Source organism: Alligator sinensis, unplaced genomic scaffold (assembly GCF_000455745.1).
Source record: "Alligator sinensis unplaced genomic scaffold, ASM45574v1 scaffold505_1, whole genome shotgun sequence".
Classification (NCBI taxonomy): Eukaryota; Metazoa; Chordata; order Crocodylia; family Alligatoridae; genus Alligator; species Alligator sinensis.
This window is the reverse complement of record NW_005841940.1, coordinates 1458189-1482069: the sequence shown is the minus strand read 5'-3', so window position 1 is coordinate 1482069 and position 23881 is coordinate 1458189. Positions and strand designations below refer to the sequence as shown.

Genomic DNA, 23881 nt, shown 5'->3' with positions numbered 1-23881 from the left:
GCACTTGTTTCAAAACTCTGACTACAAAAGGCATGAAGGAAAATGGTATAGACCCATACTGAACAGGTTCCTGCCTCACATTCCCAGTCCAGTGTTAGAAAGCACATTTCTAAACTAGCAACTTATTCACCTGCTCTGCGGAGGATATCCATAACACTGTCTTCACAGCTTCCTTGTTGCTATTTAAAAAAATGCCCTTTTTCTTTTGCTTAATTGCTGTGCTCTAGCACCTGCTCACATGCTGATTCCACACCTCCAGATGCGTTGGATAATTGTATTATTGCAGGCTCCTCTGTTAACTAGCTCAAGATGAAACTTGTCACCCACTGTCTTCTTTCTTCATCCCTAAGTAACACTTCCACATGGTAAGAAAATGGAAGTGTGAACAGAAATGAGGCAGAGCACGAAAGGCAGGGTTTTAAACCTGGATGTAATGTGACAGCTTTCTGAAAGTAGCCGTTTCATTTATTGATGTATTATTTAACCAAAAATTTTAACTAGTGTTTTGCTTGGCTCAGTCTTACAAAGGTGATATAGTCCCAGAGAATTAATTTGGAGTATACTGTGCTGCAAAGACACTAACAGAAGGCCTTAAGTCCACAGTGCTTCTCTACTCACTATCTAGTCTGCTGAAAGAGTGCTAACACTGCTGTTGCTACTTACCTTTGCTCTCCTTTACTCCCTCTCTCAGCAATTGGATACGGCCTTGGCACATACTAAACTCATTATGTACAAATGATCAGCACCAAATGAAAATGATACGGCTTGTATTAATAGAGCAGTAATTAGCATAACCATGTTTATTCTGGCAAATTCAAACAAATTACTGTATAAAAAAACCTTCACTGAAATGTATATTATACTATACATTCGTCACAGAAATAGTTTTGCCCGGTGCTATATGAGACAGGACTGATGTATGACATCTGTTTGGCCTTGTGAATCACTGACCTTCTGGCCAGAATGACATGACAGTGTTAAATTATTAGGTCATAGTCTCCTCTCAGCGATAGTGGCTTAAATCTGGGGTTAGTTCCTTTAACAGTTTCTTTAGAGTCCCATTACCAGAATGTTTTTAGTGTTTTAATGTATTGCCTTTTAAATCCCTATTTGTAAATTTATGCTCAACCTCAATTTGCTGTGTCCTGTCCTTGTAGGGTTGCTGATTCACATTATTATGGCTTTTTTGTTTGTTAGTTTTTCTTTTAACTCTGTTCCTGTCATATGAACATAGGAATTTCCATTTCTGAAGAATGGTTTGTCTAGTCAACCATCATATCTGACAGCAGCCAGTACCAGATGTTTTGAGGGAAGGTAAAGAACCCTGCAGTAGAGAGATAAGGAATAATCCTCCCCTCTTCACCTTAGGTTTTATCCTGATTTAGTAGATTAATTTAGGCCCAGAAGCAGGAGATTTCATATCATTTCCAAAAATATCAGTAATTATTATAAAAGTGGATACTTTTGAAATCCTTATAAACATCCACTCCCTTTTATAATCTTAATTTATTGGCATAAATTATTTTTGTGGCAGTACATTCCACTTCTGTGAATAAGTGCTTTCTTTTGTCAGTTTTGAATATCCTACCTTTTAATTTAATTCATTTTCCCCTGGTTCTGTATGAACTACTCTGAAGTGTTTCTGTATTCAGCCAACATAAGCAAGGTATTAGGAGCTTTATCATTTACATTTTCTTCTCTCTCAGAACAAGCCATAATTAAAGTATTCCTCTTTATTCCTGCCTCTCTTCAGCTATTTTTCTTTTCTTCAAGATTTAAAGATACTCAGATATATTCTGATATTCACAACTAACCAAGTAATTAGATGCCAACAGGTACTGCACTCATTTCTCTATAAATATTCACACAAATTTTTAAATAATTCAGTTGACCCTTTCTGTGTTCCTTAACTCTTGTTTTCTGTCAGTATTTTAGAGATCAAGTTCTGCTGACACAGACATTCATAAAGAGCGAATTTCAAAGTCATGTCCTGGCAGAAATATTTGGAGAAGTCATACAAGTTAGGGCGCTTCTACAAGTGCAGGTAAAGGCACAATGGGATCCAATGCATGATCCACACAATCGCGCCTCCTGCCATGCCACACATGCGTGGCAGGAGGCACGTTTATGGGATTGTGCATTAGATCCCATCACACCTTATTGCTGGTGCAGAGGGAGCCCAATCCCATGCTCCTCCTGCACTAGCAAGAAGCAAGCTCCTGCTGTGATCTCCCAGGCACAGGGCTCCCCACACACCCTGGGGCTGGGAGATCACAGCTGCTCCGATCTCCCAGCTGTGGGGGTGCTCCACTGGGATCTCAACAATCCCAGGGGCATGTGGGGTGCTTCTACGGCTGGCAAATTGTAGCAGCTGTGATCTCCCAGCCCCAGGGTGCCCCATGTATCCCTGGGGCTGGGAGATCATAGCAGCATTCCACAGTTGCCAGGACCCAGAGTCTCCACCTGCTGGGCACTGCCAGGGCTGAGAGTCTCCTCAGCTGTGGGACTCCCAGCCCCACCTGTGCATGGTACACCCCTGAGGCTGGGAGCCATGTCAGCTGACAAGACTCCTAGCCTCCAGGGCAGACCCGGCTATATGTACAAACTAAACCTGGATAGCAACCAGCTTTAAAGTTAGTACATTTTCATGGTCTAACGGTATAGCTGGTTGGACCTTTTTATGGCATGATAGGTACTTTGCACATGTAGCTGGTCTCAGTTAATTGCACAATTAACCAGCTAATAGCATAATAATTGTAACCTAACATATAAAGAGGGCCTTAGTGTTTACCTTAGAGGTGCTTTTAAATTCACCCAGTCAGAGAGAAAAAACAATACCATGTGTTTTGCTGATTGCTCATTATAGAGCATAAACATTTATTGCAACTTCTTCACCCAGCTGGAATACTAATTTTGATTGTCATCATATTGTATGGTAACTACAATGGTGTGAAACCTACTACAAAAGCAAAACTCTTTAAGTTTATGTGCAGACCTGAAACAAAGAAGCTAAAGGGCAATGAAACCCCATGGACTAAATTAATCTTCATAAGAATTTGTGAACTACATAACCAACGGATTTTCCCTAATCCCAAAGAGACTGTATAAACCTGAGGGTCTTTTTTGATAGGGATGTTCACATTCTAAATTAAAATTTTAAGTGTTACATGGTTTAGAGTTTTGGTTTGGACCTCAAATATCATTCGTTCAAGTGAAAATCTTTATTCTTGCTGACTTGTCCAGGAAACTTTCTAAGCTTATACTTGGTAACATGTGCCATTCCATTCTCCTACACAAATATTTGGAAACCCTGATTCTCAAAACTACTTACACTTCCTTTGTGCCAGAGGACACTAGCAGAGAATCCTGTGATTTAGTGGACCCCCCTGCTGACATACTGGTACCAATGCAAGACTGCAGCTGAAACATCAGTAATCATTTTCAGCTCCAGCAGCAAGAGAATTAGCACTCTGATGACAAAGAACACTTTCCATAGGAGGCTCTTCTACACTATCTTGCTTCTTTTTTTTTTTTTAAAGACACATTGCAAAAGCATTGTAAAGGCTATCAACCATGTGTCCGCAACTACAGAACTCCAATTTTAAATGGCAGATGCATCATCTGATGAGTGTGAAGTAGTGTAAATGTCAAAACTTTTTATTAAAAGTATTATATGAATATGTATGTTCATAGGATTTTTCCCCCCATAACAAATCAAATGGCTCTATCTAAAAATAAATGGGTATAAAGCCACAAGGTAGCAATAAGTCTATATTCTTTATTTTGAAACTATCTGTTATTGTTTTCCATCCTTTCAAATTGGTCTATAAGTACTGATTAAAGATCTAAGGCAAACTTAAAGCAAAGAGAAGAGCTATTAAGAGAGCAATAGCTTGTGCAGTCACACCAGGCCACAGACCGATTTAGTGACTGAGCCTTCAGGAATGTGCTTACCACAGTAGCACTGGTGGTAGTGCTACTGTCACTAGTGACAGATAGCAATTTCTGGGGACTTCTCAGCAGCTCTCCACTTGTGGAAAGGAGGCAGAACAAAGCCACTTTCAAAGAGCAATAATGGTTTAAAAGAACTGTTATTGGAGAATATGTCTGGTTGCATTCAAGTGTCATTCATACCCATGCATGCATATCTTGTAAGGCAAATGCATTGCTCAGCCACCAGCTATTGTACCTGCTATCCATTTGGATGTTCAGAACAGAACAGGATATGGTGCCATCCCATCCTTCTAGAAAAGGCCTTGAGTATGTATAACATGGGTTTCTACAAATTAACTTAAGTGCTAGATTTTTATTTATATTTTTGTATAATTTTTCAGTTTTCTTCATATATAGGCGATGCCTTCTAAAGATTTCACTGCCATAACATCTAGCTTCTGTTGTTCTAAAGGTAAATATAATGAAATGATATCCCCATTGCTTTCCTCTTTTGTAAAGCTAGTACATAATTCCCAAGAGAATAGTTTATTATAACACATGATTGTTGCCAAGAATACCATGTTCTTTCAAAAATAAGTCACCCTTGAATTTAAGATGCACCCAAATTTTCTATCAAATTTGAGAAAAAAATAAAACATAATATACAAATGATTTATCTTATGAGATTTACAACAACGCAGCTATAGTGCATATAAGAACTTTTTTCCTTTTTTAATTAACTCAGATTTAAGATGCAAGCTATTTTAGAATAAATATTTCATTTTCAAAAGCAAGTCATGCTCAAAGGATTATGGTAGAGGCAATGATACTATTTAGGTCTGAGCACCAGTTCAGGGTTCTCGGATGTACAACCTGTTAACCAACTACAATGAAGAAAAAACTGACATTAATTACTAGAGAAATAATAGCTGAGTATGTTCCAGACTGTAAAAGATGTTTCACCTATGTGTAGAGTAATGAATATGAAGCACATGAAAGCATAGCATTGCAGAGGTGATCTTGTGCAGAGCAAAATTGGATGTGTGGCCAAATTAGCGTATGCCACCTTAATAGAGAAGCATAGCAAATTCACCAAGCAGGCAGATAATGCAGGTCCAACTCTAGCAGTGAAATGGGAAACAGGTTGACTGACTACATAAACCTGCATGTTTCCAATCTGACCATATTGGGTGTTTACATGAATACAGCTGTCTACTTGTCTTATATCTGTGTACCTATGTGTAGGTCTATTTGGGAAACTTGCAGGTCCTGTATCTGAACCTTTCCTTTTGCACTATCATTTGATCAAGTACAAAAACACCACCTGTTGCTCTAGTGAGACACAAGCATTAAGTTCAATGGCAATAAACCAGCTGGAATAAGAAGTACATGTGCTGACCAAGCCCACTCTCAAATACCATATGCTGCAGGGATTGGATGGGACTGCATGGCAGAATGTGCCTTACTTTCCACCATCCAGCTTTGCAGACATGAACTTCCTTTCACTACTTCCACTTTTTCTTGGAAGAAACTAAATCTGGCCTTTTAAGCAAAATGAATAAGCTTTGATTTGTTTTAATCTGCCGTGATATTTTTATAAGGGTTAAGCACCTGGTCTAATTTCCAATGAAATCAAAGGAAGTTATTTCATTTATCATAATAGAAGGCCCCACTGGGACTGTTACCTCCCTATACTATTCCATCATTCCCTTCATATGTTCTTCATTGGATTTATGAATGATAATATATTGTAAATGCCTGTCGAAACTCATATGTCTGCCTTCTTTTACTTAATGACATCTCAGTAGTTGGGGTAGGAAGGTCATAAAAGTACATAATATTATTGTCTTTTTATGCAAATATTAAGACAAGTTTTGCACTGACTTATTTTATAATTGGTGGGGTATTATAATCACTTTATAATGAGTGGGGTATCTTACACTAGTGAGGTGTTTGTTCATACTCCTGGAACCAATTATCAGGCTGTTATTTGTCATTATTGCTGCTATTTTGTCTGGCATTCATATCCTGTCTGTGTTCCTGCCTACTCTTCAGCTCCAGGCACTGGTTCTCTAGGATGAGGAAAACCTCTACCCACTCTGGACTGTCTTAAGCTTTGTAGCAACAGAGGGTTAGTCCTCCAACCTGTCCTCTGAAAGGTCCCAAATAACAAGAAAAAGTATCAAAGATTCTCCAAGCGGGAGTCAAACAAGCAGTGTCTCCTGTTGTACTAATTGCTAACACTTCACTATACAGAGCTAAGCCATAGCTGAAAAGAATCTCCCACCAAAAGATCTTCCAAGGAAGGGAGCAAATAAAGAGAATTACAGCCAAGAACATGAGGGCTGTATGTGGTAACAAAACAGATGGTTGCTTTCATTTCAGGTTAGAGAACAAGAACATAGTATGTTGCTAGAGATGAGCAGTGCAACTAGCCCAATAGAATGTGATTATGGGCTCCTTTTAGTGCAGACTTTGACCATCGTACAGCATTAAGCAAACATCCCACTCATGAGAGGCTGGACATCCCTACCTCTTTTTAACTTCAGGGGATTTGAAGGTATTTAGCACACAACAGAATCAAGACTGAAATACAATTGTCAATACCATATTTACTTGACTATAAGATGAGCCTGACTATAAGTCAGCCCCCAAAATAACTAGATTCTATACCTAAAAAGGTTTAACAAATTAATAATTTTTCCATATATAGAATCTAATTACTGGAAGATCGCCTTGAATTTGTCTCCCTCTCACTGCTACAGTAGGGAAAATAAATCTGGGGGTTCAGGTATTCCCCTTGCCCTCTGGCCCCCAACTTCCTCCCCCTGCAGCCCTTTCCTCCTTTCTTTACTGTCTGACCCTGTTCTCCCTGAGCATGTGCAAGTGAAAAGCAAATTTGAAAACACTAACATCAACATAAACAGACATACAATAATTTGCATATAGTACCCATAGACTTAATTAACGCAGAAATGATGTAGCATACCTTTTTTCTTAAACTGCTACAAGTTTTAGCACAGGTACTCCATAAATACACTTTTAAGCAACACTTGTGTACTTACTTATATATAGTACAACTATGCATGATATCAGTCCAAAGCCAAAAGGCTCATGATTTACCATATAGTTCATTGGGCTGAGCCCCACCAAAGTCAACAGCATTTCAAGCCATGGTTCAGTACTGTTCCATGTGTACTCCAGATACCCCCCACAAAGGATCCATGTGGTAATTTGCACCCAGTCATGGCTAGAATTGTGTGTTTTGTCATGGGTCTTGGGATCCTCCAAAAATGTACATGCAGATGAGGCACAGGGCAGCCTAGTCCAGCTCTACCTCATGGAGGGTAGGGCCACACTAATTATATGTGACAGAGTGATTCTGGGTGAGCTTTTGGGGCCCTGTTTGGTGATGCTTGCTAGACATTTAGAACTCTGACAAGACTCCTAGCCTCCAGGGCAGACCCGGCTATATGTACAAACTAAACCTGGATAGCAACCAGCTTTAAAGTTAGTACATTTTCATGGTCTAACGGTATAGCTGGTTGGACCTTTTTATGGCATGATAGGTACTTTGCACATGTAGCTGGTCTCAGTTAATTGCACAATTAACCAGCTAATAGCATAATAATTGTAACCTAACATATAAAGAGGGCCTTAGTGTTTACCTTAGAGGTGCTTTTAAATTCACCCAGTCAGAGAGAAAAAACAATACCATGTGTTTTGCTGATTGCTCATTATAGAGCATAAACATTTATTGCAACTTCTTCACCCAGCTGGAATACTAATTTTGATTGTCATCATATTGTATGGTAACTACAATGGTGTGAAACCTACTACAAAAGCAAAACTCTTTAAGTTTATGTGCAGACCTGAAACAAAGAAGCTAAAGGGCAATGAAACCCCATGGACTAAATTAATCTTCATAAGAATTTGTGAACTACATAACCAACGGATTTTCCCTAATCCCAAAGAGACTGTATAAACCTGAGGGTCTTTTTTGATAGGGATGTTCACATTCTAAATTAAAATTTTAAGTGTTACATGGTTTAGAGTTTTGGTTTGGACCTCAAATATCATTCGTTCAAGTGAAAATCTTTATTCTTGCTGACTTGTCCAGGAAACTTTCTAAGCTTATACTTGGTAACATGTGCCATTCCATTCTCCTACACAAATATTTGGAAACCCTGATTCTCAAAACTACTTACACTTCCTTTGTGCCAGAGGACACTAGCAGAGAATCCTGTGATTTAGTGGACCCCCCTGCTGACATACTGGTACCAATGCAAGACTGCAGCTGAAACATCAGTAATCATTTTCAGCTCCAGCAGCAAGAGAATTAGCACTCTGATGACAAAGAACACTTTCCATAGGAGGCTCTTCTACACTATCTTGCTTCTTTTTTTTTTTTTAAAGACACATTGCAAAAGCATTGTAAAGGCTATCAACCATGTGTCCGCAACTACAGAACTCCAATTTTAAATGGCAGATGCATCATCTGATGAGTGTGAAGTAGTGTAAATGTCAAAACTTTTTATTAAAAGTATTATATGAATATGTATGTTCATAGGATTTTTCCCCCCATAACAAATCAAATGGCTCTATCTAAAAATAAATGGGTATAAAGCCACAAGGTAGCAATAAGTCTATATTCTTTATTTTGAAACTATCTGTTATTGTTTTCCATCCTTTCAAATTGGTCTATAAGTACTGATTAAAGATCTAAGGCAAACTTAAAGCAAAGAGAAGAGCTATTAAGAGAGCAATAGCTTGTGCAGTCACACCAGGCCACAGACCGATTTAGTGACTGAGCCTTCAGGAATGTGCTTACCACAGTAGCACTGGTGGTAGTGCTACTGTCACTAGTGACAGATAGCAATTTCTGGGGACTTCTCAGCAGCTCTCCACTTGTGGAAAGGAGGCAGAACAAAGCCACTTTCAAAGAGCAATAATGGTTTAAAAGAACTGTTATTGGAGAATATGTCTGGTTGCATTCAAGTGTCATTCATACCCATGCATGCATATCTTGTAAGGCAAATGCATTGCTCAGCCACCAGCTATTGTACCTGCTATCCATTTGGATGTTCAGAACAGAACAGGATATGGTGCCATCCCATCCTTCTAGAAAAGGCCTTGAGTATGTATAACATGGGTTTCTACAAATTAACTTAAGTGCTAGATTTTTATTTATATTTTTGTATAATTTTTCAGTTTTCTTCATATATAGGCGATGCCTTCTAAAGATTTCACTGCCATAACATCTAGCTTCTGTTGTTCTAAAGGTAAATATAATGAAATGATATCCCCATTGCTTTCCTCTTTTGTAAAGCTAGTACATAATTCCCAAGAGAATAGTTTATTATAACACATGATTGTTGCCAAGAATACCATGTTCTTTCAAAAATAAGTCACCCTTGAATTTAAGATGCACCCAAATTTTCTATCAAATTTGAGAAAAAAATAAAACATAATATACAAATGATTTATCTTATGAGATTTACAACAACGCAGCTATAGTGCATATAAGAACTTTTTTCCTTTTTTAATTAACTCAGATTTAAGATGCAAGCTATTTTAGAATAAATATTTCATTTTCAAAAGCAAGTCATGCTCAAAGGATTATGGTAGAGGCAATGATACTATTTAGGTCTGAGCACCAGTTCAGGGTTCTCGGATGTACAACCTGTTAACCAACTACAATGAAGAAAAAACTGACATTAATTACTAGAGAAATAATAGCTGAGTATGTTCCAGACTGTAAAAGATGTTTCACCTATGTGTAGAGTAATGAATATGAAGCACATGAAAGCATAGCATTGCAGAGGTGATCTTGTGCAGAGCAAAATTGGATGTGTGGCCAAATTAGCGTATGCCACCTTAATAGAGAAGCATAGCAAATTCACCAAGCAGGCAGATAATGCAGGTCCAACTCTAGCAGTGAAATGGGAAACAGGTTGACTGACTACATAAACCTGCATGTTTCCAATCTGACCATATTGGGTGTTTACATGAATACAGCTGTCTACTTGTCTTATATCTGTGTACCTATGTGTAGGTCTATTTGGGAAACTTGCAGGTCCTGTATCTGAACCTTTCCTTTTGCACTATCATTTGATCAAGTACAAAAACACCACCTGTTGCTCTAGTGAGACACAAGCATTAAGTTCAATGGCAATAAACCAGCTGGAATAAGAAGTACATGTGCTGACCAAGCCCACTCTCAAATACCATATGCTGCAGGGATTGGATGGGACTGCATGGCAGAATGTGCCTTACTTTCCACCATCCAGCTTTGCAGACATGAACTTCCTTTCACTACTTCCACTTTTTCTTGGAAGAAACTAAATCTGGCCTTTTAAGCAAAATGAATAAGCTTTGATTTGTTTTAATCTGCCGTGATATTTTTATAAGGGTTAAGCACCTGGTCTAATTTCCAATGAAATCAAAGGAAGTTATTTCATTTATCATAATAGAAGGCCCCACTGGGACTGTTACCTCCCTATACTATTCCATCATTCCCTTCATATGTTCTTCATTGGATTTATGAATGATAATATATTGTAAATGCCTGTCGAAACTCATATGTCTGCCTTCTTTTACTTAATGACATCTCAGTAGTTGGGGTAGGAAGGTCATAAAAGTACATAATATTATTGTCTTTTTATGCAAATATTAAGACAAGTTTTGCACTGACTTATTTTATAATTGGTGGGGTATTATAATCACTTTATAATGAGTGGGGTATCTTACACTAGTGAGGTGTTTGTTCATACTCCTGGAACCAATTATCAGGCTGTTATTTGTCATTATTGCTGCTATTTTGTCTGGCATTCATATCCTGTCTGTGTTCCTGCCTACTCTTCAGCTCCAGGCACTGGTTCTCTAGGATGAGGAAAACCTCTACCCACTCTGGACTGTCTTAAGCTTTGTAGCAACAGAGGGTTAGTCCTCCAACCTGTCCTCTGAAAGGTCCCAAATAACAAGAAAAAGTATCAAAGATTCTCCAAGCGGGAGTCAAACAAGCAGTGTCTCCTGTTGTACTAATTGCTAACACTTCACTATACAGAGCTAAGCCATAGCTGAAAAGAATCTCCCACCAAAAGATCTTCCAAGGAAGGGAGCAAATAAAGAGAATTACAGCCAAGAACATGAGGGCTGTATGTGGTAACAAAACAGATGGTTGCTTTCATTTCAGGTTAGAGAACAAGAACATAGTATGTTGCTAGAGATGAGCAGTGCAACTAGCCCAATAGAATGTGATTATGGGCTCCTTTTAGTGCAGACTTTGACCATCGTACAGCATTAAGCAAACATCCCACTCATGAGAGGCTGGACATCCCTACCTCTTTTTAACTTCAGGGGATTTGAAGGTATTTAGCACACAACAGAATCAAGACTGAAATACAATTGTCAATACCATATTTACTTGACTATAAGATGAGCCTGACTATAAGTCAGCCCCCAAAATAACTAGATTCTATACCTAAAAAGGTTTAACAAATTAATAATTTTTCCATATATAGAATCTAATTACTGGAAGATCGCCTTGAATTTGTCTCCCTCTCACTGCTACAGTAGGGAAAATAAATCTGGGGGTTCAGGTATTCCCCTTGCCCTCTGGCCCCCAACTTCCTCCCCCTGCAGCCCTTTCCTCCTTTCTTTACTGTCTGACCCTGTTCTCCCTGAGCATGTGCAAGTGAAAAGCAAATTTGAAAACACTAACATCAACATAAACAGACATACAATAATTTGCATATAGTACCCATAGACTTAATTAACGCAGAAATGATGTAGCATACCTTTTTTCTTAAACTGCTACAAGTTTTAGCACAGGTACTCCATAAATACACTTTTAAGCAACACTTGTGTACTTACTTATATATAGTACAACTATGCATGATATCAGTCCAAAGCCAAAAGGCTCATGATTTACCATATAGTTCATTGGGCTGAGCCCCACCAAAGTCAACAGCATTTCAAGCCATGGTTCAGTACTGTTCCATGTGTACTCCAGATACCCCCCACAAAGGATCCATGTGGTAATTTGCACCCAGTCATGGCTAGAATTGTGTGTTTTGTCATGGGTCTTGGGATCCTCCAAAAATGTACATGCAGATGAGGCACAGGGCAGCCTAGTCCAGCTCTACCTCATGGAGGGTAGGGCCACACTAATTATATGTGACAGAGTGATTCTGGGTGAGCTTTTGGGGCCCTGTTTGGTGATGCTTGCTAGACATTTAGAACTGGTGAAGAAACAGGAATCATTGAAAATGGGAAAGAATGGAACAAATCAGCTGTGGGAATGAAGAGAAAGTCAAAATGATGCAATGGAGTAGTTTACCATGAGTTGGAAAAGAGTTGGTGCTGAGGGGTGCTGTACTCTGTAGGCACTACTATATATCCTAATTAGATGGGCTGTATAAACCTATCCTTGTGGCAAGTTTCCAGAAGCATGTTTGCCCAATATGGACCATGTGTTTTATAGTCATGCTTAGTGTTGGCTGCATTTAATCAGCTTCATAGTTGGTTTCCATTACTGAGCACATTCTCCTTTTGGCAGCAATTTAATGATAGACAATGTATTTAATGAGGTTTCCTTGCGTGCGAACATAAGATATGGGGCTTTCCCCCCATATTCAAATAAATGCAATACATAGAATTTGATAATATAACATTATTAAAATCAGTGGAATTACACCAGAATAAGGCTACTAAAGAGAACAAAGTTCCAACAGCAATCTTAGCCATAGATGCCAGTCCCCCTGGTTTGTTTCAAGACAGTCTCAGGAAATCAATGCTTTGGCTAGTGTCCTAAGGAGTGTGTGCCAGTACAAGAAAGCCAGCAGGAAAAAGCTTTGAGTGGCTCTTCTCCCAGCAGCATGAAACTGACCCTGATCCGTATTGCTGCTTCTTTCTCTCTTCTTGTCTATACACAGAAGCTGGATAGGTTTCTGTTACGTTAAACCAATTTAAATTAATGCAATGTTGTGTGTGAATACTGTTACCAGTTGCAAAAACATTAGCTTAGAGTAGCTAGCTTGCACCTGCAATTTACAAATGCAAACTAAATTAGAGTGTAAAGAACGGGCTAGTCAGTCACTTTACTTAAGTCACATAGGGTGTACATGCCACACATGAAAGTGCAACCATGAAAAATACCCTCTTTTTGTTCCCACTCTGCACACCAAATCCCAGTAGGGGTGATGTAGCCACCAGAGTGGCACTGAGCATGCATCCAAACTTACATTTACATTTGCTGTTGTGGGTGTGCTAACTGGGGTTTACTCATGGTCCCTAAGATGGTTACTTAGCCTCACTGTCAGCATTTAGCAGACATGGAGCAAGAGAAAATGGGCAGTGTATGTTTCCTGGTATCTCTCTAAGGTGCACAAAAGAGACAGTAAGTAAAAAGACAAGCTCCTGTGCGCTCACATTTGGCCCCCAACTATCTCTCAGCATAGGGAAGGGAAACACTATGGAGAGAATGAAAGAAAACTGAGGGGAAAACATGGAGGACATGAAGGAATGAGTTACAACGATGGAGATTAGGCAATAACCAAGGAAATTCAGTGAAGGAGAGATCAGTGAATTGTCAAAGTAAACCCCATATTGAGTGTGCAGCCCTGCTAGCAAGTGTGAAATCAAACTAGAGCTTTGGCTCAAAGAAGGAAACTAGTTAGAGAAAGGTTCATCAAACCCAGAAGTAGGCTTGAAGTCCATTTACTCAGTGATATAGACTCCTGTCACAATACAATCATAGTAATCAAATAACTGTTATGAAACTGTTTTAGAAATGCCTCGATGCCCACTGCCAGCATTCTCCTGAGAAAGCTTCTCAAATTTCATAGATTTCATAGACATTAGGGCTGGAAGGGACCTCGGAAGATCATCGAGTCCAGCCCCCTGCCCAAAGGGCAGGAAGTCAGCTGGGGTCATAGGATCCCAGCAAGATAAGCATCCAGTTTCATCTTGAAGGTGTTCAATGAAGGCGCTTTAACCACCTCCGGTGGCAGGCTGTTCCAGACCTTGGGGGCTCGGACAGTAAAGAAGTTCTTCCTTATGTCCAGCCTGAAACGATCTTGAAGTAGTTTGTGACCATTCGACCTCGTCATCCCTTGGGGCGCTCTGGTGAACAAACGTTCCCCCAGATACTGGTGGTCACCCCGATAAACTTGTAGGTGGCCATCAGATCACCCCTGAGCCTGCGCTTTTCCAGGCTAAAGAGCCCCAGGGCTCTCAGCCTGTCATCGTAGGGTCTGCTTCCCTGACCTCTGATCATGCGCGTGGCTCTTCTCTGGACTCTCTCAAGCTTCTCCACATCCTTTTTGAATTGTGGAGCCCAAAACTGGACACAGTACTCCAGCTGCGGCCTCACTAAGGCCGAGTACAGGGGGAGAATGACGTTCCGGGATTTGCTTGAGAAGCATCTATAGATGCAAGCCAGTGTTTTGGTCACTTTACTATTGAACACCATCAGATTCTCGTCCGCCCACTTGCTGAGCCTGTCCAGGTCAGCCTGGATAACCTGCCTGTCTTCTGGTGTGGATGCTTTGCCCCAAAGTTTGGTGTCATCGGCGAACTTGGCCAGTCTGCTTCTGACTCCAGTGTCCACATCATTAATGAAGATGTTGAACAGTATGGGTCCAAGGACAGAGCCTTGGGGGACCCCACTGGTCACAGGACACCACGATGAGTGACTTCCATCGATTGCTACCCTCTGGGTCCGACCCCGGAGCCAATTTTCCAGCCAGTGGATCGTGGAGGACCCCAGGCGACAATTGGCCAGTTTCTCCAAGAGGCGATCATGGGACACCAGATCGAAGGCTTTTTTGAAGTCAAGATATATGACATCAATCTCTTCTCCCTTGTCCAGGTGATAGGTCACCTGGTCGTAGAAGGAAATGAGATTGGTCAAGCAAGACCTACCCGCAACAAACCCGTGCTGGCTATCCCTTAAGATGTTGACGTCGGCCAGATGTTTGACGTCGGCAAATGCTAAACCTGACAGAAAATTAAGATATAGACATTTCTGAAGGAAAAAGGATCAATCTTGGCTGGCTGATTTTCTGTCAGTGAGGTGGTAGTAGAATCATAGAAAATTAGGGTTGGAAGGGATCTCAGAAGGTCATCTAGTCCAATCCCCCTGTTCAAAGCAGAACCACCCCCAACGAGATCATCCCAGCCAAGACGGATCATCCCATCTAGCCGGATCTTAAAACCTCCAGGGATAGAGATTCCACTACCTATCTGGGTGACCTGCTCCAGTCTTTTCTACCCTCCCAGTGAGAAAGTTTTCCCTAATATCTAACCTAAACTTCCCTTGCTGCAACTTGAAACCATTGCTCCTTGTTCTGTCACCACTGAGAACAGTCTAGCTCCATCTTCTTGGTAGTTGAAGGCCACTATTAAATCCCCTCTCAGTCTTATCTTCTCTAAACTAAATAAGCCCAGTTCCCTCAGCTTGTCCTCAAGTCATGTGCCTCAGCCCCCTCACCATTTTTGTTGCCCTCTGCTGGACTCCATCTAATTTGTCCACATTCTTTCTGTAGTGGGGGGCCCAAAACTGGACACAGTACTCCAGATGTGGTCTCACTAGTGCTGAATAGAGGGAAATAATCGCTTCTCTTGATCTGCTGGCAACATATCTACCAATGCAGCCCACTATGCCATTTGCCTTCTTGGCAACAAGGGCATACTATTGGCTCCTATCCAGCTTATTGTCCACTGTAACCCCTAAGTCCTTTTCTGCAAAGCTGCTGCCAAGCCAATCAGTCCACAGACTGTAGCAGTGCATGGGATTCTTCTGTCCTAAGTGCAGGACTTTGCATTTGTTGAACCGCATGACATTTCCTTTGGCCCAATCATCCAATTTGTCTAAGTCTCTCTTAATCCTAACCCTACCCCTCCAGGATATCTTCTACTCCCCTCAGCATGGTGTCATCTGCAAGCTTGTTGAGGGTGCGCTCTATGCCATCTTCCAGGTCATTGATGAAGATATTGAACAAAACTAGCCCCAGGACTGACCACTGGAGCAGTCCACTTGATACCCGCTGCCAACTAGACATAGAGCCATTGATTACTATTCTCTGAGCCCAATGATGTAGCCAGTTTTCTAGCCACCTTGCAAGACTGTTCTTCCAACCCGTACTTCCTTTGTTTGCTTGCAAGAATGCTTGGGGAGACCCTATCAAAAGCCCTACTGAAGTCAAGGTATACTGCATTTACTGGTCTCCCCACATCCACAGAGCCAGTCATATCATAGAAGGCACTCAGGTTGATCAGGCATGACTTGCCCTTGGTGAATCCATGATGACTGTTCCTGATCACCTTCTCCTTCAAGTGTTTAGAAATGGATTGCTCAAGGACCTGCTCCGTGATTTTTCCAGGGACGGAGGTGAGGCTGACCAGTCTGTAGTTCCCTGGATCCTCCTTTTTCCCCTTTCTCAAATATGGGCACTATATAGTTGCCCTTTTCCAATAATTCTGGACCTCTTCTGATCTCCATGAGTTTTCAAAGATGAAGGTCAGTGGCTCTGCAATCACATCATCTAATTCCCTTAGCACCCTTGGGTGCATCTCATCCAGCCCCACAGGCTTGTATAGGTCCAGCTTTTTGAAACCAGCTTTTCCTAACCCGTTCTTTTGACACAGTTGGTTGCTCACCTCCTCCCCAAACTGTGCTGCTAGGTGCAGTAGTTTTGGAGCTGACCTTACCTGTGAAAACTAAGGTGAAAAAAGCATTAAGTACTTCGGCTTTTACTTCATCCATGATTACTAGGTTGCCCCCCACCCAGTATAAACAGGACTAACAGTGCTATCTATTGTTCAGTTCGTCCAACAAGTCCCATTACAATCAGCTGTTTTCAGTTCCTCAAACCTGTAAAACACATTGCTTAGTTTGAAATTTTCTATGTCTGGTATGTCCCATAGACTAATTTTTAGAAATTTTCAGCCAAAAGGATGAGGTAGGGGAAATATATTGTTTCGTTGCTTTTAAAAAATTGTCCCTGTTAAAAAAAATAAAACTCTTATGAGAAGGAACACTGTAATCGGACAACAAGCTGAGGGGAAACTGGGATGAGTGATGGGGAACAGAGCTAGAGTTGGGTAACCACCTGTACCTAATTGGGAAGGACAGTCCCAAGCTGAATGATTCCAGGAAAGCATTTGTCCCAGATACCCAGTATCATGCGTGGATCCGGGTTTTCCATTTGCTATGGAAAAATGCAGGAAATGGCGGGTTTCCCCATGCAGGCTGGCAGAGTTCCAATCTTCAAGGGGCTGCTTGGGGCTTGGGGGAGCGGGACGCAGGGGGCACCATGTGCATATGTGCACGTACACATATACGCACATTAGGGCTGTGTGACATTTTGGGTGCTGATTCAATTCGGAGGAGATTCAGTGCGATTCGGTGGCCGAATCGCTGAACTTGAATCGAATCAGGGGACCAGTTGAAAGGTCTGAATCAATGTGAAGCTCTCCGAATCAATTTGGAAAAGATTCGGAGAGCTTTAGCGATTTGGGCAGTCCCCGCCCGCTGCAGCAGGGAACTGGACCCAGACTCTGAGCTGGTAAGTAGAGGCCAGGGGAGGGGGGACTGGAAGAGGGGGGAGAGGATCATAGGGGGACCCCCATCAGATCCCATCCCTTGCCTGCTCCCCCAGCCCCCCCGGCCGCCACCCGCTTCCCCAGCCCCAGCCCTTTAAAAAAAAGCCCCCACTCACCGGGTGCTGCCCAGTGGGGGGGCAATCCCCACTGCTCTACGCTGTGTGGGAGGCTCTGTCACGAGCCCCCTGAGCCCTGCCCACTGTCCCAGCCCCCCCATGGCTGCCCCACCTGCCGCAGCTCCGTTCCTTTAAGAAAAACAAAAACAAAAAAACCCCCCGCACTCACCAGCTCCTATAGCAGCCTTGTGGCATCTATGGGCTCATGCAGAGCCCCCTACATGGCATGGGGCAGTGGGGGGCAGTGGGGATTGCTCCCCACCCCCACTGAGCAGCAGCTCATGAGTCTGGCCTTTTATCTTTTTTTTTTTTTTAATTAAAGGGCCGGAACTGGGGTGGGTGGCGCAGCCATGGGGGGACTGGAGGAGCGGGCAGGGTTTGTGGGGGTCATGGCAGAGCCCCCCATGCAGCATGGGGCAGTGGGGATCATCCCCCCGACCTGGCGGCAGCCAGAGTGCAGCCTTTTTTTTCTTGTTTTTTTTTTCAAAGAGCCGGGAGCTGGGGCAAGCAGGGCAGCCATTGAAAACGGGTGGGGGATGGGACCTGTGTGATTCAGAGATTTGGCTGATTTGGCAACAGCTGAATCTCCAAATCAGATTTCGCTGAATCAATTCAGGACAGTGATTTGAATCACCAAATTGAATCGCTGCCCCTGAATCGGCCGAATCTGAAGCGAATACTAGCCACTTTGCACAGGTCTAATGCACATGGCTAGCAATACAGCCTGGCAGCGGTGGAGAGATGCTCCCTGCAGGTAAGTCTTTGGGGATGGAGGGGGCAGATTGAGGCCCCCACAATGAGGGAGGGAGTGGGGCAGGGTTGGGGGCGCTGCCCACCCAGGGCGATGTGTGGGGCCTGGGGCTGGGGCAGGAAGGTACAGCTGCGGAACCCGGCCAGGGAACAGGATGGAGCCATGGGCTGCTTGTCTGGGGGTGGCAGGGGGGCTGGCTGACTCCCTGCCATCCAGTACACTTCTGGGGAGGGGATCATGGGGGGCACGTGCCCCCCAGATTTGTGCGTGGGGTGAGGGAGGATGCAAGCTACCTGCTGCAGGCTCGGGGCTCCTTGCCCTGCTGTTCTTCTCACAGGGGCTCTATGGCCCAGCAGACGGGACCCGGTGTGAGACAGTGGAGAGGTTCAGTGCTACCATTACTGGGAACCCCGCATCACCATGGCAAGGTGTCCCCTGCCTCCCCAGCAGCAGTGAGGGTAGTAGCACAAAGTTGTGCCTCCACTGCTGCCAGGTGAGCAGGGGCACCTTGCCATGGCGACGCAGGGTTCCCAAGAGAGAGCAGCAGGGAGGGAAGCCCTGAGCCTGCAGCGGACAGCCTTCATCTTCCCCAACCCTCCAAGGGCCCTGCTTGGCTCTGCTCTGGCCATGCCACAGTGGTGGTGTGGGGTCAGGCATGTGTCTCTCCTTTCTATTTTGAAAAGGTGGTCCCCCCTAGGCCATGGCCAGTAAACAGACAAAAAGTTGGGGCACAGAAGAAGATAGGAACTAGGTAGGCAGAGAACCAGGAACAAGGGGGCAAGGAAGAGACTGACAAACATAACGTAAGGAGACGTGGAACCAAAGGGGGATGGAAGACAGACAGCTCAGGCAAAGAGCCAAGAATGCAAAACTACATCTGGCAGGGAAAGGAGACTTATTGCATACTATGGTGGTAGAGGAGAACTGCTTTGTTGAGTCACAAGCCTGGGCCTGGGAGGAAAAGCTTGAAAAGTGGAAACTAGGACTGGACAGGCAAGGACTGGACTGGGACAAGGACCCTAGAGTTGAGAAGGGATAAATATGAGATGCTTTATAAACAATGAGACAGAAGAAGTCAGGCTTGAGAGAAACACGTACAGTCTATATCCAGTGAAGGACATTTCCCTCCAGAATCTGAAACACTACCAGCAGTTATCTGTGAAACACACTGGCAAAGCATGTGCTTCATCCCCTTCTACTGTGGGTTCATATTGGAATGACAATTTGTTATTGCTACCATTTACTCCATCAGCTGGATCTAAAGGTTCCAGGCTCTACAGATGAATCATGTGCGTGTCAATACAATAAATACCACATGATGAAATTTGTTTTTCTATTCACTTTTTTTTTAAACCCCAGGAAAATATACAAGAATTTAAGTTAAAAAAGCATTAAAGTTCCAAAGCCAAGTATTTAAAAGTTGTGCGTATGTATGACGATAGTTGCTTATTACATGATCATGCACTATTTTTCATCATTCAGTAAACATGATGGATCTGATCTAAAGATAGCTCAGGGCTGTGTAGTGAATGAGGCAGTGATTGCAGAAACACATCCTCGTGGTTCAGAAAGCTGAATGCTGCTTTGTTGAGCCACAAGACTAGGCCTGGGAGAAGAAGCCACTGTGCACACTGGAGAACTGAATTCTGTCCCCAACTGCCACCGGTGCTTTTGTGATGCCAAGTAGTTAATTTAAACCCATCTTTCCAAAGATGGCCTCTAATTGTGTAATTTTCATTTCCTTAGTCCGCAATCTAAGATCTTTGGGCAAGATCTGAAGAAATGCTGAGTACTCAAGTAGACCTGAAGTCTCTTGGAACTACGTTTTATATATTTTCATACTATACATTGCTATAAAATCGGGGGAAAAAGCTTGGCTCTCTCACACTGACTGAAGATAGTGACTACATTCGATTTCAGTCTGCCTCAGCTCTGTATGTATAAAATGGGGTAATATCCCCTTTTCTTCCCAGGAGAGTTTGAGGAGGAATTAATGCTTCTGTAGCACTCTGTAAGCACTATAACACAGCCCAGGAGGAAATTAATTCTTTTGTCATTGGACGGTTTGTCCAGTGTACACTAAAAAGGCCTAGGGCCACACGAACAATGAGGATAAAACAAAATATTGAATAGCACCATGTACTAAATGAGACAGGGGTTATGTGGGAGAAAAATAGAAGAATAATATAATTAAAGACTATCATAATGCATATGCAAAAGCAGAGAGGAACTGAATTAAGGTTGCACAGACAATCTTAATTCCAGCATTTCCTAACTTTTGAGTGCTTGACGTTGTAACCTGATAACGTTCTTTTAATGTAATTTGTGTGTGCAGTTATAAAAGCAGTATCATCATTTTCCTACCGACTCCCTTGGCAACAATCAGAATCTCTTATTATGATAAAATACCTACCCGTTAGTCTTTTAGTTCACCCACATGGAAATCAAACTGTTGCTAAGGAAGATAGTAGGACAATGAACTGAACTGACCTGAACTAATTCAGGTGTGATTTTCTTTACTGCAGGGAAGGGGGAACTTTAACAAGATGACTAAACCAGTCCAATGATATAAGCTCCTGGTCAATGGTGGCAGCGATTGTGCTTGCTGATTCCACCAGCAGCTGCTTCCAGCTTATTTTCCCAAGAGCTACCTGGGAGGAGATATTTTTTCTTCCCTTTGTATTTTTTTTTAATTGTGATTTTTTTTTTAAAGACTGGAGAGACCTGTGGCCTAACACCTGTGAGTTGCCACCTGGGGACATGTAAGCAGAGCAGGAAGAAGAAGAGAGACTGGGAAAGGAGTGCTAAAGAGTGTGAACTAGGTAGTCAGGAAAAGCTTACTAGGCAGGGCCAGTTGCACACACATTTGCACCCATCTTCTCTAAGGTGTTTACTATAACTGCTCCCACAAACCAGAAAATGCATATACAAGTTGCATAATTAGGTCACTTTTGTGCAAATATTGGTAGAAACAGCACATGCAGAGGACAGACATGTGGGCACTTTGGTTTTGCACTTGGAACTTGATCTCCATTTACAAAATGTGATCTCTCTATATATACACACATATATTTATTTTTAAAATAGGAATTTTAATGGAGATAGTTTCTTACAGTGAGATGTTACTCACCTACTGTATGTTCATTGAGGCAGACTGTATCTCTATATTTTGGGAAATACCAAGCATATTTTAGGTCAGTGGTGCTGAACCTTCTGGCCCAAAAAATAGCTGTGGCAGTTAATGGAACCACCACTCCTCTGCCACCAAATTTTCAGACTAAAAGCAGCCCCATGAGTATAGGTGGCAGAAGGCTGGGGCTAGCAGGGCTTAGCACCCCCCCCACAAATGTGGCTCCACTGCTTCAGTGCCACCACTATGCCCCGCCACTGCAGTGCTGCACCCAATGCCCCTGTCATGAGCCAGCCCCACAATGGCCCTACAGGAGGGAAGGTAAGCCTCACACCACCCTGCCCTACACTGTCCCCTGCACCCGCAGCCACCCCAAATAATATTTTCCCCCATCATCACTGCCCATGAGCTGGATGACATGGTCTTGTGAGCTGAATTCAGCCTTCAGGCTGGAGGTTGAGCACCAGTTTTAAGCATTTTAAAAATGTATTGTCAATGATGTCCATTGTCTAAAAAATGTAATCCAATGTAAACTTAGTACATAACCCTGACCTAAGATCTGGAAAAAACAGAAAACAGAAGTAAGGCCAGGGCCAGATTAACCCTTTAGTGGGCCCTAGGTAAACAAATTTTTGGGCCCCTACTTAATACCGTATATTTATATTACTTTTTCACTCAATAATTATAATATGTAAAAGAAGCATAACTGGGCCCCCTCTTCATTTAGGGCCCTAGGCAAATTAGGCACGTGTCTATGCATTAATGTGGCCCTGAGTAAGGCTCTTGCCCCTATTTTTTTTGCAAGTCTATTAATATATACAAGGTAGTCTGTATCCATCAACTAATCCACTCCTACCTTCATGAAGGCAGATCATGATCTTTAGTTCTATGGAGGTACTTGAAGTTTACACCAGAGGAGTGGAACTGAAAATCTGGACTACTTTGAAGCATAGGGCATTACTCCTTGCTCTTAGCTACTTCCAGCCCAGATTTAGTTAGCAGGGTTTGGTTTAGACTGTGGAGAAAAGTACTGTCTCAGAGGAGTTGGTGCTTCACACCCATCATTTTTCAGCGGGAGCCCTTGTATGGGGAATGGTTTAAATCGTAACCTGTTTATTAACACTAGACAAAGAAACAAGCCATTTTGACATAATCAAAAACCAGTGTCAGGGCAATCTACACAGCCAGCTTATTATACCAGTTGCCTTCTAAACTGAGACAAAAAGTACCCACTCTGCTCTCAGATGCACTCTTGTAAATCTGGAATAATTCCAGTGACTTCTTGTCATTACTGTGACTTCATAATGATGTAACCAAGATAAGAATCTATCCTAGTGATTACACTATGACCTTTAGACTTTTCATAGAGGAGGAAATGTAATAAAAATAGTACAATGGGGATCTAACAGGTGTGCAGAGAAGCCTGGCTAACAGACAGGGAAGCACAGACACTATACACACAGCATCTGCTTTAGGGATGTACAAACATTGTATTCAGTGAAAGGTAGGACAAAGCAACCATAGGAAAGCAGTGCCCCATCTGCCCCTGAATAGATGACAACAGTGTGGGTTTTTGACTTTTTTTAGTGCTGCCTTTTAGTATTTATTATCTGGATTACCACAGCAATATAAGTCTCAGTCATAGATCAGGCCCTATTGTGCTGCATGCAGTACAACCAATCAAAGAACAAAGATGGATCTTACCCCAAGGAGCTTGCAATACAAAGAAAAGGTCTTGTCTACACTGGAAAGTTAGTGCACAGTAAGTTCTAAGTGCAAATTTAGTGCAGACTAGCAAGTACCCAGTAAGCTTAGCATGCTGAATTCCCTGGTATTCAAACCCTAAGATAAAGAGGCAGCAGATGGAGAAACAGACAGATGAGGGGGTGTTCAGGGAAACAGGAAGAGAACATTGGTCAGCAACAGAAGCAGTGATATCTACACACTGGCAGTCTAACCATTGTCCAGTTTTAGTAGACATCCAGTAAAGTTTCAAAAAGAGATTCAGAAGAAGATAATAAGGTAGCTGTATAGATATTTACAGGGAGTCTCTCTCAAGCATAAAGTGATTCATACAGAAAAGTACAAAGGCACTGGAAAATTTAACAATGACTGGCATTGTGTGTTGATTAGGGATGGAGGTCAACATCTCAACATTTAATGGGAACAGGCCAAAAATAGTCCTGAAACTGACAACAATTAGTTAATGTTCACTGTGACAGAGAAGGAAGAGCCACCAAAATTATTAAAAAAGGGAAGATGTAGGATTTGTCTGTACCACTGCAGTGGCCAGCCATGGGGATAATGAGGCTGAGCACATTTTAGCAGCCCAAGACAGCAGGA

At 42.3% G+C, this 23881-nt stretch overlaps 2 protein-coding genes across 4 annotated transcripts in view; one reads left to right on the top strand and one right to left on the bottom strand.

Annotated features, from left to right (window-relative positions):
• The window catches only part of RSPH14 (radial spoke head 14 homolog), a 230838-nt gene that overhangs the window by 160714 nt on the left and 46243 nt on the right, over nt 1-23881 (top strand). The gene's annotated exons all lie outside the window — the stretch shown is intronic.
• The window catches only part of GNAZ (G protein subunit alpha z), a 183577-nt gene that overhangs the window by 132597 nt on the left and 27099 nt on the right, over nt 1-23881 (bottom strand). Inside the window, exon 1 of one of the 3 annotated variants that reach the window (XM_025199344.1) lies at nt 664-738. The exons of 1 other annotated variant lie outside the window; for it this stretch is intronic. The gene's annotated coding sequence lies outside the window, so the exon portion shown is untranslated. Of the gene's footprint in view, nt 1-130; nt 206-663; nt 739-23881 lie in introns of those variants that run through there. One more of the 3 variants, XM_006019870.3, reaches the window with a different exon arrangement.